The sequence below is a fragment of the Anolis sagrei genome, chromosome 1 (assembly GCF_037176765.1).
Source record: "Anolis sagrei isolate rAnoSag1 chromosome 1, rAnoSag1.mat, whole genome shotgun sequence".
NCBI lineage: Eukaryota > Metazoa > Chordata > Lepidosauria > Squamata > Dactyloidae > Anolis > Anolis sagrei.
In genome coordinates, this window is record NC_090021.1 from 8,104,362 (window position 1) to 8,123,475 (window position 19,114).

Consider the following 19,114-nt stretch of genomic DNA (forward strand, 5'->3'; position numbering starts at 1 on the left):
GGCCATGTGCCAGAAGCATTATATCCCGATGGTTTGCCCACATCTATGGCATCCATCCTCAGAGGTTGAGGGATCTGTTGGAAACTGGGCAAGTGAGGTTTATATATCTGTGGAATGTCCAGGGTGCTTGTGGCAAGTTTGAATGTTGCAATCTGCCACCTTGATTAGCATTGAATGGCCTTGCAGCTTCAATGCCTGGCTGGTTGCGGCCTGGGGGTATCCTTTGTTGGAAGGTGTTAGCTGACCCTGGTTGATTCTTGTCTGGAATTCCCTTGTTTTTTGAATGTTGCTCTTTATTTAATGTCCTGATTTTAGAGTTTTTTAATACTGGTCACCAGATTTTGTTCATTTTCATGGTTTGGATGGAAACCACCAATGAATACAGGTGGGTTGTTGTAGGTTTTTCAGGCTGTATGGCCAAGTTCTCCTGATGTTTCATCTGCATTTATGGCAGGCATCCTCAGAGGTTGTGAGGTCTGTTGGAAACTAGGAAATTGGGTTTATATATATGTGGAAAGTCCACGGTGGAAGAAAGAACTCTTGTCCGTTGAAGCTAGGTGTGAATGTTTCAATTGGCCACCTTGATTAGCATTTGATGGCCTGGCAGTTTTTAGGTGTGGCATGTTACTGCCTTGGGGAATTCTTTGTTGGGAGGTGATTAGCTGTTCCTGGTTGTTTCTTGTCTGGTGTTCCCCTGTGTTTGAGTTTTGTTCTTTATTTCCTGTTATATTTTTGGAGTTTGTTTAATACTGGTACCCAGATTTTGTTGATTTTCATGGCTTCTTCCTTTCTGTTGAAATTGTCCACATGCTTGTGTATTTCCATGGCTTCTCTGTGTTGTCTGACATGATGGTTGTTAGAGTGACCCAGCATTTCTGTGTTCTCCAATAATATGCTGTGTCCAGGTTGGTTCATCAAGTGCTCTGCTATGGCTGACTTCTCTGGTTGAAGTAGTCTGCAGTGCCTTTCATGTCCCTTGATTCGTGTTTGGGCAATGCTGTGTTTGGTGGTCCCTATGTAGACTTGTCCACAGCCACATGGTATACGGTAGACTCCTGCGGAGGTGAGAGGATCCCTCTTGTTCTTTGTTGAACGTTAGTCTGCAGTGCTTTTCATGTTCCTTGATTTGTGTTTGGACAATGCTTCGTTTGGTGGTCTCTATGTAGGCTTGTCCTCAACTACATGGTATACGGGAGACTCCTGCGGAGGTGAGAGGATCCCTCTTGACCTTTGCTGAACATAGCATTTATTGGATTTTCTTAGTGGGTCTGTAAATAGTTTGTAGATTGTATTTCTTATGTGATTGGTGGTTCCTATGTAGACTTGTCCATTAGAATCTTTGTTTCATTAGAATCTTTGTTGCCCATAGATTTTGAATCCCTTGGTTCATGCCTTTGCCCTCTGGAAGAGCTCACTGTTCACAGCTATTTGCAAAGTCCATTCTTGCTCCTATTCAGCTGGTATGAATGACCATGACTTTTTGTATGCTGCTGATTTCTGGTGAAAGTCTGCAGTGAGCTGTATGAATAAACAAGCTGTCCGTAATTCTGCCTCTCCAAAGAGAGAGAGAAAAATAGTCTAGTTAATGTGTGAATATGTTTTCGCGACCTTGGGAAATGTAGCTAAATGCCATTGTTTTCCAGGATGGCTGTAAACTTCCTCTTGGCTTGTGGGAAATTTACATTTTTTTTTAAATCTCTGATGGATTTGAAGCAACTGTGTAACCCAACCTAGCAAAAGCCGATTCTTGCACATTGTAATGTTATATGTCTCACTCGATCTTTACTTCTGTCTCCCCTTTCCATCCTAAGCTAACGGTTGGGTTAAAGTCTTTCATTGCTATTGGAGTTGGATCTTCTAGAAGACACACATTTGGGAAAAATTGGAGAGTATTCTGGGGAGTGGGAGGAAGGCCTAGGACCAAGTGGGATGAATTGCTCAGACAAAATCAAGGGGACCCATGAGATTCTTAAAATTTGAGTTCCCAAATTAGATTTGTGAGCTTCGTTCACAGGGTAAAAGTGAGTGTAGAAGTGCTTAACACATTTCCTCTGAACTTCTTCTCAACCCCCACCTCCCATATTTCTATGAATTCCTTCTTTAACACCCCCCATGTCTCTGTCCCAAGCGGAATGAAGTTGTGAAGTGTGCATTTATCTAATATCCCACCTTTATTTCAATGTGGAAACTTGAGCAGCTTGCAACATAGCTTGAAAACAACATACAGCTAAAAATACCACTCAAGTACAATAAAATCCTTTAAAATACACGTAAGCTGCCCTATGTAAGCAGCAGTTACATGAAAATGATTTAAAGGGGTTGAAGACATAACAGTAAGAATAAGAGTGGCATGGAAGTATACCAGTGATCTAACCATGACCTAACTTGTTCTTTGACAACTCTGCCTTTCTTGCCTTCTGCATCTCTTGTTTTCCTCTGGTTTGGAGCTACAGCTATTGTAAACTCCTTGGGGCAGGAAACATTTCTTGTTTATGTTGAAGTGTTGAATGTAGATGATTCAGTTGGATAGTTTTCTTCCTTGAGATAATGAAAGTTATTTCTGGACAGTGGTTCCCAGAATTTTTCAACCTGGAAATGGGTTAATTTGTCATCTAAATTAGTTTCCTAAGTTCTTTTCCTCCCTTGTTGTGTGCCTTCATGTGGTTTCTGACTTATAGAGACCCTAAAGTGAACCTCTCTTAAGGGTTTTGTGTTCCAAGATTTCTTCAGAGAGGATTTGAGGTTGTCTTCCTCTGAGGCTGAGAGAGTGTGTCTTGCCCAAGGTCACCCAGTGAGTTTCCATGGCCAAGCGGGGAGTGGTCTCCAGAACCGTCGTCCACTACACCACACTAGCTTTCTCGTCTCTTCCCTAGGAATGTATAGAGCAGGGGTCCGCAAACTAAGGCCCGGGGGCTGGATACGGCCCTCCAAGGTCATTTACCTGGCCCTCACTTTCGAATCTGAAATGACTCAAAAGCACACAACAACAACAATCCTATCTCATCAGCCAAAAGCAGGCCCACACTTCCCATTGAAATACTAATAAGTTTATATTTGTTAAAAAAAATTTCTTCATTTTAATTATTGTATTGTTTTTAAGTGCTTTTTTGCACTACAAACAAGATATGTGCAGTTGCACAGGAATTCATTCATGTTTTTTTCAAATTATAATCCGGCCCTCCAACAGTTTGAGCGACTGTGACCTGGCCCTCTGTTTAAAAAGTTTGAGGACCCCTGGTATAGAGAGACTCACTGGCTCAGACTGAAATTCAGTCTAAGCCATCATGTCTATATGCCGCTGTCATTTTTTTTAATAAAAATAATTCATTTCATAAGCTGCCTTATTAGGGAGGGGAGTTTTTTGACACATGTGACTGCTCAGAAGAACTTAAAATGCAAACCGAACTCTGAAATACAGACATTAAAGGAAAAGCTTCATACCTTTAAATATTTGAAAAGATGTCATGTTGAAGATGGAGCAGGTGTTCTCCTGCTCTAGAGACTAGGACATGGGGTAATGGATTCAATTTGCAGGGAAAAAAAGATTCCACCTGAATATTAGGAAATGTCTCGCAATAGGAGACATTTGAACAATGGAATCGTTTGTAGCCTTGCAGTCTGGTGGAATCTCCTTCTCTGGAGGTGTTTGAACAGAGGCTAGGAGGCTATCTGTCTGGAGGGCTTTGATTGTGTCTTCCTACCTGGCAGAAGGGAGTTATGCAAGGAATGTTCAGAGGAGGTTTGTCATTCACTTGCTGGAAAATGGAGTCTAGAACAAGGCTTCTTAAACTTTTGCCGCTTGCAACCCCATTCACCCTCACACATATTTATTTGGTCCCAAGTGCTCAGCCATATAAAATAGGTACAAGGTTTGCAAGGCTTGCTAAACAAGCTGATTTTCCTTTTTGTGGAGTATAGCTGAAGCATTTCCTACGGAGTTCACTGTAAAGACTGCACATCGTTGCTAATAATTTGTATAAATGAGTGGCATTCAGAAACCTTTCACTTTCGTGATCCCAATATTGAGCAAAGGGGACCCCATTTGGGGTCAAGACCCACAGTTATCAGAAGCTGTGGCCTACAGTGCCAGTTTTCCTTGGTGGTTCCTTTATCCAAGTATTAACTAAGCTTAACCACGCTTAACTTCTGAGTTTAGAGAGGATATGATTCCTTCAAGGTATTTATGCCCAAATGTACCGTACTGGTTGATTTTCTCCTTGGAACCACTGCACCACCTTAGTCTGATTTTACAGTAAATTATCTTGTGCATTCATTGAAAGGAGGAACCGTCAGAAATAAATAAAGCTGGATGCAAATTAGTTGAAAACGTGGACGTTGAGGTCGTGGCTTGGAAAGGCTGTGGAAGTCACTTTTGTTGTGTGTTTGCAGGAGTGTGGTGAACAGGCATCGATCAAGTATGCATTAGATATGGATATCCAATGTCTGGGCAGATGACCTTCTGCCTGTGTGGGCATGGACTCAAGATCACTTAGCATAGATTTCTTATCTCCATAATGTGCTGGAGTGGAATTATACAAGAAAAATTATGTCCCGAATGAGCAAACTGCTCTTAAATCAGTTGAATTCCCCTTATTTTAGTGGGGTTTTCTCCAGAGTAACCCCATTTGGGAAAGCAGCCTCTTGGCTGGCTTACAGGCGAACATGCTTTTGGCTATGTATTTTGGGGACAGTCCTTTGCCACCTTTTCATCTCCTCATGTATGTCCTGTGTGATAGAAGGGTGGCTTGCCCCTTTTGATGCTGCCTTGTGTCATTTTAATGACTGTGAGTACGAACCAAGGAGATGATATCATCACTTGAGATTAATCAGCGCGGAGCATAAAGCAATGTTTTTCCCCTGCACGTCATCTCTGATCCAGTGCTTTTGAGCAAGAGTAGGATTACAGAACGCAGTCTTGCCGTCGTTGTGTTAAAAGTGCTGCATTAATAACTAATCGGGAGGAAGAAAAGTGTTTACGTTTGTTAGTGAGGTTTTCTTTTTAATTACCTTACCTTTTCTTTTGATAGAGACAGTGCAAAAGGGATATTTTGATGGATACTCCAGCAGCAGCAGTCAGTTCAAGTTGCTTGTAACAGGAGAGGCTAAGAGGAGACGAGAGAGAAAGGAAATCTGCTTGCTCATGGACTCACTAAGTAAAGGGTTTGATTCAGTCCTGTGATAGGAGAAGCTCATTTCTGCATCGATGGTCCCAGGTGCCCAATCTTTCCTTCCTAGGAGTGAGAAGTCAGCGGGCTTTCCTTTTCCTTCCAATGGCAATCCCAATGGATATCCGTAAAATACTAGTCTCATTTTTCAGGGATAATACAGTGAGATCTGAAGTCCTTAGCCAGAGAAGCAATTCTCTTTGTCTTTGTCCAGAGCTCAGAAATATAATTTATTATTATAATTTATCGCTTAATTTATTTCCTGGGTTAGAATCATAGAGTCCTAGAGTTGGAAGAGATTCCCAGAACTATCCAATCCAACTCCCCTTTGGTCACCAGGAAGGCACAATACAAGCACTCTCAAAAGATGGCATCCCGCTTATGTCTAATTAATTTCAGACAAGGAGATTTTTCTACACTTTGAGGCAGCATATTAGAGACTTTTCACCCACAGAAGTTGTAACCTGTCCTCGTATGTTTGGAGAGCTTAATTTCTAGCCAAGCTGCTTGAAGGAAAATTCTGGGAGTTTCAGCCCAAATTCTGGCTATATCCATCTATTTATTTAAGTTATATGTCACATCTGTACCAGCTCAAGGTTCAGGAATTCAGGGCAACTTAAAGTAAAGGTAAAGGCTCCTCTTTGACCTTAAGTTTAGTTGAGTCTGACTCTGTGGGGTGGGTGATGCTCATTTCCATTTCTAAGCCAAAGAGCCGGTGGTGTCCATAGACACTTCCAAGGTCATGTGGCCGGCATGACTGCATGGAGCAACGTTACCTTTCCACTGGAGAGGTTCCTATTGATCTACTCACATTTGCATGCTTTTGAACTGCTAGGTTGGCAGAAGCTGGGGCTAGCAATAGGAGCTCACCCATCCCGTGAATTCGAGCCACCAACAAGCAAGTTCTGCAGATTGGCGGTTTAACCAATGTGGCCCCTTACAGTTTACAGGGCAACTTACAACAAGTTAAAAGAAAACACAGGAACCCCTCCTCTACCTTTTCTGATGGGTTAGGGACCGGCTTGCTGTCAGAAAGTGAGATCAGTTGAAAAGGGAAATCCAGGTTGTTTTAGATTGCGTTTTGATTCTTGTAATGACACTATATGTCATTTTTGAATGTTGATAAAGGTAAAAGAGGCTATGCATGCTGTGAAAAGTGATCCAAATAGGTGTCAGCACTTTACATAGGTGAGTCTTGAGACTGGACATATACATGGTAGTAATCCCAAGCCTTCTTTGTAGGCAAGAATTGACCAAAGCGGAGGCCTCTTGTCCTATTAAGGAGTTTTTCTGCAATTTACAAGTGTTGAAAAAGTAGAGTACTGTATCAGAAACTGGGGAGCCAAAAGATAGGAAACTTGTACAGCTTTTAACAAATATTTAATACAAACATTAAATACAAAAGTTTTATTTTGAACTAAGATACAGGTTTGTTTGAAAATGCAGTGGGTTTTTTTACTGTTTCTAATATATATATATATATATATATATATATATATATATATATATATATATATCTGGACTGCTTTGTGAAGTACCATGCATTAGCTGATGGAATAGAAATGTCAGGAGCAGCAAGGGTAAGAAAACAAATCAAGATTTTCAATATCTCCAACTATTAGCCCCACAAAAGGTGGGGTTCAGGGATTTGTGGTCCAGAAAAAATAAAATTTCCAAGTTGTGCTCAAGCACCTGCTTTCTGTGTGAACAGAAGTTTCCGAGAAGTCTTCAAAGGCAGCCCCACGTTTAGAGCGTTACAGTAATCTAATCTGGAGGTTACCAGGGTATGGATTGTTCCGACAGCCTTCCCGGAATCCATACGAAACTGCTGCCTTGTGCTGCGTCAGACGATTGGACGGCTGAGCACAAATGCTGTTTACTCACTCCAGCGTTTGCTGTCCAGAGTTCATTTCCATCCCTGAGACGCCTTTGGACTAGAGAAGCCAGGGAACCGTTTTGCATGCAAAATGTGTGGTTTGCTGCTCTGATCTTGGTTGCAAAGATCTTGATAGCAAAGAGGTTGGCGTTGATGGTTTTCTGGCTTATGTTAGAGCAAGGAGGAAGATTTCTTTCATCGGGAATGCTGTGTTTTGTCTCAGAGAACACCTTTGGGGCCACATTTCAGTGGTGGACAGGACAAAGGTAAGGCGGTGGACAGCAGATTTGAGGGTAAAGTCCGTATGACCAGGAGCTATGCTGTAGGATAGGTATTTCAGGGTTGTTTTTGAATGGGAGTGTACAATAGATAGGAAATCACTAAACAGTATTATCATAGAATCATAGAGTTGGAAGAGACCACATGGATCATCCAGTCCAACCCCTGCCATATAGGAAAAGCACAATGAAAGCATCTCAACAGATGACCATCCAGCCTCTGCTTTAGGACATCCTACCAGACTCCTATGGAGCAGTGTACTTCCAGGAAGTACTCTTACTTCCAGAAAGTTTTTCTTAATGTTCAGGTGGAATCTGTTTTCCTGCCATTTGAATCCTTTGCTCCATTTCCAGAAGGTGGTTGGATGTAACCTTCTGGGAAATCTCATAGGAGACCAGGATTACTGAATCACCTCTAACTTCTGATACTTTCACCCTCTGTTTTAGTGGGGTGAGTAAACAAACTAGCCAACTTGATTCTTTGATTTCACTCAGATCTGGACATCATCATCATCATATCTTCTAGATACACAACATGGCTTGCTTACCCAGTGTTTTAAACTTTCAATCTTTGCAACTCGCCCTGCCCACTGTGATTACTGTGATTTTATATTGTTCAGTGTGCTCATTTATATTGTTTTGTATTTTATTTTTATTATATTTTACTATATGTATTTATGTTGTATATTTGCTTTGCTGTACTGTTAGGCTTGGACTCATGTAAGCCGCCCCGACATGCCTTGGGGAGATGGTGGCGGGGTATAAATAAAGTTTTATTATTTTTACTAGCTGTCCCCTGCCACACGATGCTGTGGCCCTGTCTGTGTATATGTGTTTTTGAGTGTATATATATGTATATATATTTGTATATATGTGAGTTTGCATATATATGTGGTTTTGAGCATGCGTTGTAATGTACTTTATAATTTTTTGGTTTTTTAAGTCTTTTCTGTGTTTTTCAGTGTTTTTATAAGTGATGGTCACTCATTGGCCTGTATTGTGTCCACATTTGGGGCCAATTCGTCCAGTGGTTTTTGAGTTCTGTTAATCCCATAAATAAACATTACATTTTATTTATATAGATATTTCCCCCACCTTTCTCTCTTGATTGAAACTCAAAGGGGTTGTGTTTCTGGCCATTTTTAATAGTCGCAAACTGTAGTTTTGAACAGATGGGATTGTTCAACATTCCTTCAATCTGTTTCAATGATTATTTACTCTTTTAAATGGTCTACATTTATTTGAAGATACACTTCTCATAGGTCCTGTGATCTAGGGGGATGTCTGTGTTCTAATAAATACAGTAGAGTCTTGCTTATCTAACGTTCTGTATTATCCAACGCAGTCTGCCTCCCGCCCGGATCCACAGCTGTTTCAATATATTGCAATGCTTTGGTGCTAAATTCGTAAATACAGTAATTACTGCATAACATTACTGTGTATAGAACTGCTTTTTCTGTCTATTTGTTATAAAACATGTTTTGGTGCTTAATTTGTAAAATCATAACATAATTTGACGTTTAATAGGGTTTTCCTTAATCCCTCCTTATTATCCAACGTTATGCCGGCTCGTGTACGTTAGATAAGCAAGACTCTATTGTACATAATAAACATTATGTACGTCTGGGTTGTTGTACGTTTTTTTGGGTTATATGGCCATGTTCTAGAGGCATTCTCTCCTGACATTTCACCTGCATCTATGGCAAGCATCCTCAGAGGTAGTGAGGATGGACAAATTCATGGAGGAGAGAATGCCTCTAGAACATGGCCATATAGCCCGAAAAAACCTACAACAACCCAGTGATTCCAGCCATGAAAGCCTTTGACAATTATGTACTTCTCTCCAAGAATCATAAAATCATAGAAACATTGAACGGAAAGAGACCAAAATACAATGTAGTTCAACCCCCTTCTGCTAGGCAGGAAGACACAATCCAAGCACTCCCACCTGATGGCCATTCAGCATCTGCCTGTGGACTCGCAGGCAGTTGCAGATTCTACTCTCAAACAGTTTTTACCAACAGGAAGTTTCTCCTAATATTTTGGTAAAATCTCTTGTCGTTTGAATCCATTGCTTCATGTCTCCGTTCTCTGGAGCAGCGGAAAAGAAGCTTGGTCCCTTCTCAATTGGATGCAGTAGGCTTAAATCTATAAAAGCTTACGCTGCCAACTTATTTTTCTTTGTTAGGCGCAACAGAGCAACACTTTGCCTACCTGTATTCCAAAGTAATAGGGCTATGTCATTGAAAAATAAGCATTGGTTAACCACAAACCAGTCAGCTCATTTGCTCCGTGTAACTGGAGGGACATGGCAGGTGACAGAGCCAGAGAGAGACGGTAAATTGGGAAAGAGGAAAGGGGCAGCATTTTCCTTTGCATTGCTCCTTCTCTCGCAGCTACTGTGCATTATTTTCTATTTTGCCAGGGTACCTGTGTGCCTGTCTTTGCGTGTCTTCCCATTCATATAATCCTCCTTGGAATCGCTAGCTCTTTCTCTTCCTTCCGCGACTGCCAGCTCAAGCTGGGACAGAACTCTCTAACAGCAGGCAGGAGACTTTCTATTAATTGGGGATCTCCTTGGCTGGCTCAGATATCTCTGTGTTGGAAATTGGCAGGGATGAGTTTCGGGAAGGGGAGAATCAGTTCATCACAGTGGGTTGGTCTGTTACATTTAAAACGAAAAGCTTTTCCTTTGCTCAGGGTCCATATTTAAGCTGGAGCACTCGGAATAAAGTGCCAAAAAGAAGCACCAAAGTTTCATAGAGCGGCTGGGATGCTATTTGAGCCAAGAGACTTCAGGAAAAGCTTGTCTAGCAGCGACATTTGGTAGCCTAGAGTTTTGTACTTCAGTCTAATAAGGCCTTTGAGATGTCTTTGATTACCAGTCATATGCCTGCGTTGTCTGCAGATGATGGGAGATGCAACGAACCCGCTGTAAGCCAACCTGGATATTGGTCTAGACCAGAGTAAATTTTTTTTCTCTTATTACTGTATATACTCGAGTATAAGCCGACCTGAATATAAGCTGAGGCACCTAAATTTTACCATAAAAAACTGGGGAAATGGATTGACTCGAATATATGCTGAGGGTGGGAAATGCAGCATTTACGGGTCAATTTCAAAATAAAAATAGATACCAATAAAATTACATTAATTGAGGCATCAGTTGGTTAAATGTTTTTGAATATTTGCATAAAACTGTAATTCAGCATAAGACTGTCCAATTCTGATTCAACCATTTTTCTAACCTTCTTCAATGTAAATATGCTTACGTATCCTTCCAATAATAATAGAGTAAAATAATAATAATAGTAATAATAATAGAGCAAAATAATAAATGTAATAATAACAATAATAGAGTAAAATCATAAATGTAACAATAACAATAATAAATAGAGTAAAATAATGTTGTTTTACTTTATTGTTATTACAATAATAAAACAACAACAACAAAGTAAAATAATAAATAACCTTGACTCAAGCATAAGCCGAGGGAGACTTTTTCAGCCTAAAAAAAGGACTGAAAAACTAGGCTTATACTGGAGTATATACAGTAATTAAATATATATATATCTTTACCAGATTTATTTATTTATCGTGTCAGGAGTGAACCAAAACAGGTGTATTACATTAAAAACAAACAAACAAACAAAAACACAAAGTGTGCAGGCTTGGTATTCTATTAAATATAATAGATATAATATATATAATATACAATATAATAGATAATGTGTGCTCTTGAAGCTGCATGCAACATGAAATAGTCATAGCATTTTATAACAGATTATCAATACTCAAAACATGTTTTACAATTTAGCAGGCTGCAATATTAAAACAGTTAAATCCTAGTGCATACCTATTTTAGAAAAATATTAAGACACTGGAGCAGGGGTTCTCAAACTTTCAGCCGCAGGACCCTTTTTGAAGCTGGAATGAGAGCAACATTAATGCCAATGAGACCACTAAGGGGAGGCATTCTAGGTTAGCCCCCACACTTGAATCCTTCCGATCCAGCCTAAAAACATGGATTTTTAAGCAGGCTTTTTGAACTCATCTTGAAATTGGAGCCTCCAATGGCGCAGTGGGTTTAACTGCTGAGCTGCTGAACTTGCTGACAAAAAGGTTGCAGGTTTGAATCCGGGGAGCGGTGTGAGCTCTCGCTTTTAGCTCCAGCTTCTGCCAACCTAGCAGTTCAAAAACATACAAATGTGAGTAGATCAATAAAAAAATAGGTACCACTTCGGCGGGAAGGTAACGGTGCGCCATGCAGTCATACTGGCCACATTACCTTGGAGGTGTCTACAGACAACGCTGGCTCTTCAGCTTAGAAATGGAGATGAGCACCAACCCCCTGGACTTAATATCAGAGGGAAATCTTTACCTTTACCTTAGACTGAAATGGGTCCATATGAGTTTGACACTCTGGCACTTTAGTTGTTAATTGATGACAGCTAGTTTTAACTACAGATGCTTTCAATTTTTAATTGTGTTGTTTTATTTTATGTATTGATAGTGGTTGTTTTTATAATTTTTATGTGATACTGTTTTATACTAATGTACCGTTTATGTTATATACTGCACTTGGAGCGCCTTGTAAACTGCCCCGAACCCCTTTTGTGAGAAGGTGGCAGGTTATAAATAAAGAGCTGTAACAGAAAGGGCTGATTTTCTTTAAAACTGAACAGGGCTAAATTGAGTGTGTCATACTTTGGATATGTCATTGAGATTATGCAAGTCATCAGAAAAGCTTATAATACTCAGTGGACAGTAGAAAGAGAGTAAGGGAATATGGGGGCAGTACTACGAGGTTTAAACAAGGAACCCATTGTCCCGAGTTGGCAAGATCTGAGCAGGACAGTAGATGACCAGGTCTCTTGGGGGTCTCTCATTCATAGGGTTGCCATAAGCTAAAATTAACTTTATGGTAAATGGCAACAAGGAGCCCAGGTGGCACAGTGGATTAAACCACTGAACTGCTGAACTTGCTGACCAAAAGGTTGGTGGTTCGAATCCGGGGAGCGGCGTGAGCTCCTGCTGTTAGCTCCAGCTCCTGCCAACCTTGTTGTTAATTCATTCTGTTGTTTCCTACTCTTTGTGACTTCATGGACCAGTCCACGCCAGAGCTCCCTGTCAGTCATCACCACCCCCAGCTCCTTCAAGGTCAATCCAGTCACTGCCAATCTAGGAGTTAAAAAACATGCAAATATGGGTTTTCATAAAGTATATGGTTATTTTATTTCTGTGTATGTTTTTGGAGCCCCCGGTGGCACAGTGGATTAAATCGCTGAGCTGCTGAACTTGTTGACCGAAAGGTCACAGGTTTGAATCCGGGGAGCGGCGTGAGCTCCTGCCGTTAGCCTCACCTTCTGCCAACCCAGCAGTTCGAAAACATACTTCCCACTCCGGCGGGAAGATAACAGCGCTTCATGCAGTCATGCCGGCGACATGACCTTGGAGGTGTTTATGGACAACACCAGCTCTTCAGCTTAGAAATGGAGATGAGTACCAACCCCCTTGAGGCATCCTAATATGGACAGTGGCAAGACAAATGCAGCTGTAGCTAGCCTTGTTGTCCATGGGTTTGTGTAATCCCCATTCCAAAGCTGCTCAAATTAATCGCATTCTCCATGAGAATGGATGTGTAGTTTGCAACCGTGTTGTTTTGTGGAGTAGGACGGATACTATTGGATAAGGAAATTGCAATGTTTTTGACTTTTATACAGCAGCACCTTCCTGTGGGCACTTGGGGAGAAGGGAGTAGCGTTACTTTGCATAAACAGATAAGCACGACTTTGCCAGATGAGACCAAATGTTCATCTATCTGGCATCCTGTTTCATATAATAGCCAGCCAGATATCTCTTGAGGACAGCCACAAAAATCAGGGCAGGAAGAGCATCACTTTTCCTCAACATCTAGAATGTACAAATACTTTGGCCCTTTGGTGTCTGATGTGGACTGAGTCCAGGACCCTCCATGGATCCAAAAATCAGTGGATGCTCGAGTCTCATTATATACAGTGGCATGGTAAAATGACATCTCTTATATAAAATGGCAAAAGCAAGGTGTATATTTTGGAACTTTTTGAGGGAGAGGCAAGGATAATTTCTGGCTATAGATGGTTGAATCTGTGGATGGAAATGGCTGACCAGTATAGGGAATCACAGTAGTTTTATGGAGTTGGCATCTAGAGATTGTGATGAGAGTGATTTCAGTGGATTTAAAAGGTGATTGGACAAATTCATGGAGGAGAAAACTAATACTGACTACTGGTTTTGATGAGATTTCCAGTGGTTACCAGTGGGACTTTTAGATCTGAGCTCTGACTACTTTTAAGTAACCAGGTTGTTAACAGGGAGCACACAACATTTTGCATTGGTGACGTTGATGTCCCATCCATTTCAAAGAAGAATTCAAAGTGCAATGTCCTACAAAACCCTATTTATTTCAGGTGCAGGTTGTTTGAAGTAGGGCTTCTTAAACTGTGCATCCCAACCCCAAATGAGCTCCCCTTATAGCTCAGGATCAAGGTCTGCAATTGTTTGATTCCATGTATCCCTTTGTTGATAATGGGTGCCTTTCAAATCCAATTAGTATATTTCTAGAGATGGGTCACCACTGCTGTGCTGGACATTTGCCTTTATCACAGTGGTTCTCAACTTCTGGGTCCCCAGGTGTTTTGGCCTACAACTCCCAGAAATCCCAACCAGTTTACCAGCTATAAGGTTTTCTGGGAGTTGAAGGCCAAAACATCTGGGGACCCACAGGTTGAGAACCACTGCCTTATTGGCTTCTAAAGGGACTGGATGAGGAGGAATGGACAAATGTCTCTTTGCATCAGGGCAGGGTTCTAACATGTTTAAAAGCATCAAGATCCTTGTTGAAAAATGCTTGCTGGACTCCACTCTGTTGGATGATTAACCTTTGATCTCCAATACAGGTATATCTCAATTTACAGAATGGATGTGTTCCTGTGCTTTACATTTTGAAGAGAAACCTTGGCACCAGAGGTAGAAATAGTATGCAAAGTGTAGGGAAGGGTTCCACCACTACAAAAATAAAAAATAAAAAAAATAAAAGAAAAATAAATGCGTGCACAGTTCAACATGTTTCAACAAACTGTTTATTCAAAAGTAATGTAACACACATGAGAAGTGAAACAACCAGGTCAGGTAAGCCTTGCATAAGTAAACAAATCATTTTGAATCTTCTAGAGACCACGTAAAGGTTCCTCCAAAATGCATTGCAAGATTATTTGTTTCCTTTCACCAGCCTCCACTTTTTATGATTACTATTTTGGTGGAAAAAGTTATTAATCTCTGCTTTGTCAACATCCCAGCAAGGTAGATGATGAGGCAGGCTAGTCTGCTTTCCCACTTTCTCTCTGTTTTGCTTTGCATACGTGCTCAGTAAATATTGGTCTTGTCTGTTGTGTCTAAGGTAGGATCATGATCAGCTATCACTCACAGGTGAGTATAATTGCCTTTCAAGTGTAGGGTCATGGCGGTGGGTCAGTAGCTGATTGTAGAGACCCATTCTGGATCTGCATGTTCTTTTGCAATGAGGGCATCGATTTCCAGATGGATGGCGGTCCCGACAAAGGTTGGCTTGATGCGGCTTCCTCTTGATACGTTTCTTTCACCCTCCATTTGTGCCCCTTCGAATTCTGCAGCACTGTTGGAAAACAACTGACCTCCAGCTGCAGTGCTCAAGGGCCAGGGCTTCCCAGTTCTCAGTGTCCATGCCACAGTTTTTAAGGTTGGCTGTAAGCCCATCTTTAAATCTCTTTTCCTGTCCACCAATGTTACATTTTTCATTCTTGAGTTGAGAGTATAGTATCTGCTTTTGGAGTCAGTGATTGGACATTCACACAACTTGGCCAGTCCAGTAGAGTTGATGGCAGAGGATCATCAGTTCAGTGCTGGTGGTCTTTGCTTTTTCCAGCATGCTGACATTGGTCCACCTGTCTTCCCAAGAGATTTGCAGGATTTTTTGGAGGCAACGCCGATGGAATCGTTCCAGGAGTTGAGTGTGCCGTCTGTAGATGGTCCATATTTCACAGGTGTATAGCACTGATGGAACCGTTCCAGGAGTTGCATGTGACGTCTGTAGACAGTCGACCTTTCGCAGGCGTATAGCAGGGATGGGAGGCCAATAACTTTATAAACAAGCATCTTGGTGTCCCTACGAATGTCCCGATCCTCAAACACTCTCTGTTTCATTCTAAAGCATGCTGCACTCGCAGAGCTCAGACAGTGTTGCATTTCAGTGTCAGTGTTCACTTTTGTGGAGAGGTGGCTGCTAAGGTAGTTACAACATTAAGCTGTATTTCTGGCATTGCAGAGGGATTTGCGGGTGCCTTTTGCTGAAAGAGCACCTTGGTTTTCTTGATGTTTAGTGAGATGCCAAGCTTTTCATATACTTCTGCAAAGGTATTTAGAGCGACTTATAGGTCTTCTGAATGAGCACAAACTTCATTATCATCAGCATATTGGAGCTCTATAACAGACGTTGTTGTGACCTTGGTTTTGGCTTTCTGTCTGCTGAGTTTCCCATCTGTCCAAAAAGATGATTTCCATGCTGGTAGGAAGCTTCCCATCAACAAGATGCAGTATCATAGCAATGCAGATGGAAAATAGAATTGATGCATTAATAATAAAAAAATAGGATCACCTGAAGTAGAATCCCATTTTTCCCAAGTCAAAGTTTATTGTATTGGGTTGCTGTGAGTTTTTCGGGCTGTATGGCCATGTCCTAGTAGCATTTTCTTCAAACATTTTGCATACATATGTGGCTGGCATCTTTAGAGCCACAGATGCAGGCTCTAGAGTAGGGGTCCACAAACTTTTTAAGCAGAGGGCCAGGTCACAGTCCCTCAAACTGTTGGAAGGCCGGATTATAATTTGGAAAATAAAACATGAATTCCTGTGCATGCTGCACATATCTTATTTGTAGTGTAATAAACACTTAAAAACAATACAATAATTAAAATGAGGAACAATGTTAGCAAATATAAACTTATTAGTATTTCAATGGGGAGTGTGGGCCTGCTTTTGGCTGTTGAGATAGGATTGTTGTTGTTGTTGTTGTGTGCTTTCAAGTCGTTTCAGACTTAGGTTGATCCTGAGCGAGGGCCGGGTAAATGACCTTGGAGGGCCACGTCCGGCCACCGGGCCTTAGTTTGAGGACCCCTGCTCTAGAGCCACAGAAATATCAGGAGAGAATTCTATTGGAACATGGCCATACAACTCAAAAAACTCACAGCAACCCAGTTTATTGTGCTGTTTATTGCAGGCACACTGCCACAATCTAACAGTGAAAAACTGTCTTTCTCTAGCCCTCCTTCACCATTCTTCCAAGGTCAACGTTGTCTAAGCAACAACAATCTCCAAGATATGTCATTATCTAAATTTATGCAAATACAAGTGTTTCAAAAAAATCCAAAATCCAAAACTTTCTGGTCCTGGTTCCAGGAATTTTGTGTAAGGGAGACCCAATTGGACATATTTAAAGAAGTTGGTTGGCTTTCTTTTGGGAATGGTTTAGTTGTGTATTGGACTAGATTTTCTTTATGATCCTATCTAACTCCATGTTTCTGTCATTTACGCTCATGGCTGGGAATGCAAGACAGCTGTTAAATGGTGTTGTTGTTCTTGCTATTATATTCTGCTTTCCTCTCTTAAACAAGATTTAAAGCGGCTTGCAATGCTACAAACTACAAGTAGAATTGTTAAAAACAAATAGTTAAAATCACTTTAAACCATTAAAAACTATTAAAATAATTTAAAAGCTACACAGCGCCTTGTGACATCGCATCCTCCAGCCCTGCCTCCACTCCATTACATCTGATGTTGTTTGCAAGCTCTCTTTCCTTTGTTTAGAGCTTGGCTTCCTAATTTAATACAATCCCAAAATAGTTTTCTTGCAAGCAAGGCATTGTCTTTCTTTTTTTCTATCTCTCTTTCCTTCCTCCTTTAGTGGTATGAAGAGGTTTTTGTGATTACACACCAAACAGGAAGATTGGGGAGCATTTACCAAATAGATGCAATCTAAGTTTAAGATTAGCACATAAAACATTAGGTTTCTTTCCCCTCTGTAAAGCAGCCATCCGGCCCTCAAGAGTGGGAAATTGTTCCTCTGGTACTTGATCTCACTGTGTAACTGCGAAATGCACGCCTTTATTTTTATCTTGCATTTCTCTTCTCGAAACCCCAAACAACAGTGACTTGCTAAAAATCTAAGATCTGGTTTAAACATTGTTCTGATAGGATGGGGTTTTTTTTTACATGGACTCTGTTTGCACGCGAGCGCACAGGAACTGACATCCCAAATTTTCTTTTTCTGAGCAAGTTGCTAGGCTTTGTTATTGCAAAGTTGGCACATCTGTAATAACAGTGAAGAATTGGCCTACGTTGTGACATGTTCCTGGCAAGTTATGGGAGGGCATAGTCATAGAATGATAGAATCATAAAGTTATAAGGGACCCCAAGGGTCATCCTCTTCACTTCTACTAGGTAGAAAGACAGAACCCTCCCAACAGATGGCCATCCCGTTTCTGCTTAGGTAAAGGTAAAGGTTTCCCCTGACATTGTCTAGTCATGTCCGACTCTGGGGGGTGGTGTTCATCTCCATTTCTAAGCCAAAGAGCCGGCATTGTCCGCAGACACCTCCAAGGTCATTATTTATTTATTTAGCAATTTTGTATACCGGTCTTCTCCCCTCTATCGGAGGACTCGGACCGGTTTCCAACAATAAAATCATCATATAACATATTCAATTAAAACATTATAACAGCAAAATGCAATCACATAATAACAATGGTCAGTCATCATAGTGAATTCGTTGTCCATCATTCATCGTCACCTATCCAATCACAGAAATATTGATTCACTCGTCGAAAGCCAAACCCCATAGCCAGGTTTTCACCCATTTTCTGAATGACAGAATGGAGGGGGCAGTTCTGATCTCCAGTGGGAGAGAGTTCCAGAGTTGAGGGGCCACCACCAAGAAGGCCCTGTCCCTCGTCCCCACCAGACGCGCCTGAGAGGCTGGTGGGACCGAGAGCAGGGTCCCTCCAGACGATCTTAACAACCTAGATGGTTCATAGGGGAGAATATGTTCGGACAGGTACACTGGGCCGGAGTCGTTTAGGGCTTTATAGGTTAACACCAGCACTTTGAATTGTGCTCGAAAGCTAATTGGCAGCCAGTGGAGCTGGCGCAACAGAGGAGTAGTATGCTCCCTGTACCCTGCTCGTGTTAGCATTCTGGCTGCCACACGTTGGACTAGTTGGAGCTTCCGGGCAGTCTTCATAGGCAACGCCACGTAGAGAGCGTTGCAGTAATCTAAACGGGATGTAACCAAAGCGTGGACCACCGTGGTCATGACTGCATAGAAGCCCGTTACCTTCCCACAGAAGTGGTATCTATTGATCTACTCACATTTGTATGCTTTAGAACTGCTAGGTTGGCAGAAGCTCACCCTGCCCCCTGGATTTGAACTGCTAATTTTGGTTGGCAAGTTCAGCAGCTCAGCAGTTTAATCCGCTGCGACATGGGGGGGCTGTTTCTGCTTAAAAACCTTCAAAGAAGGAGACTGCGCCACAATCTCAGGCAGCATTGTATTCCTCTTGTCAAACGGTTCTGGCCATCATGAAGTTTTTCCTCATATTCAGGAGGAATCTCTTTTCTGGCAGCTTGGATCCATTGCTCCATTGTGTCCTAGGCTCTTAAGCAGCAGAAAACAAGCCTGCTCCATCTTCAACATGACATCTTTTCAAATATTTAAAGCTCTCGAA

General features: G+C 41.4%; 1 protein-coding gene across 10 annotated transcripts in view; it reads left to right on the plus strand.

The window, feature by feature from the left end:
* The window catches only part of HMBOX1 (homeobox containing 1), a 141,304-nt gene that overhangs the window by 7,904 nt on the left and 114,286 nt on the right, over positions 1-19,114 (plus strand). The window contains exon 1 of one of the 10 annotated variants that reach the window (XM_060754664.2): positions 7,072-7,307. The exons of the other annotated variants lie outside the window; for them this stretch is intronic. The gene's annotated coding sequence lies outside the window, so the exon portion shown is untranslated. Of the gene's footprint in view, positions 1-7,071; positions 7,308-19,114 lie in introns of those variants that run through there. 10 annotated transcript variants of the gene reach the window in all.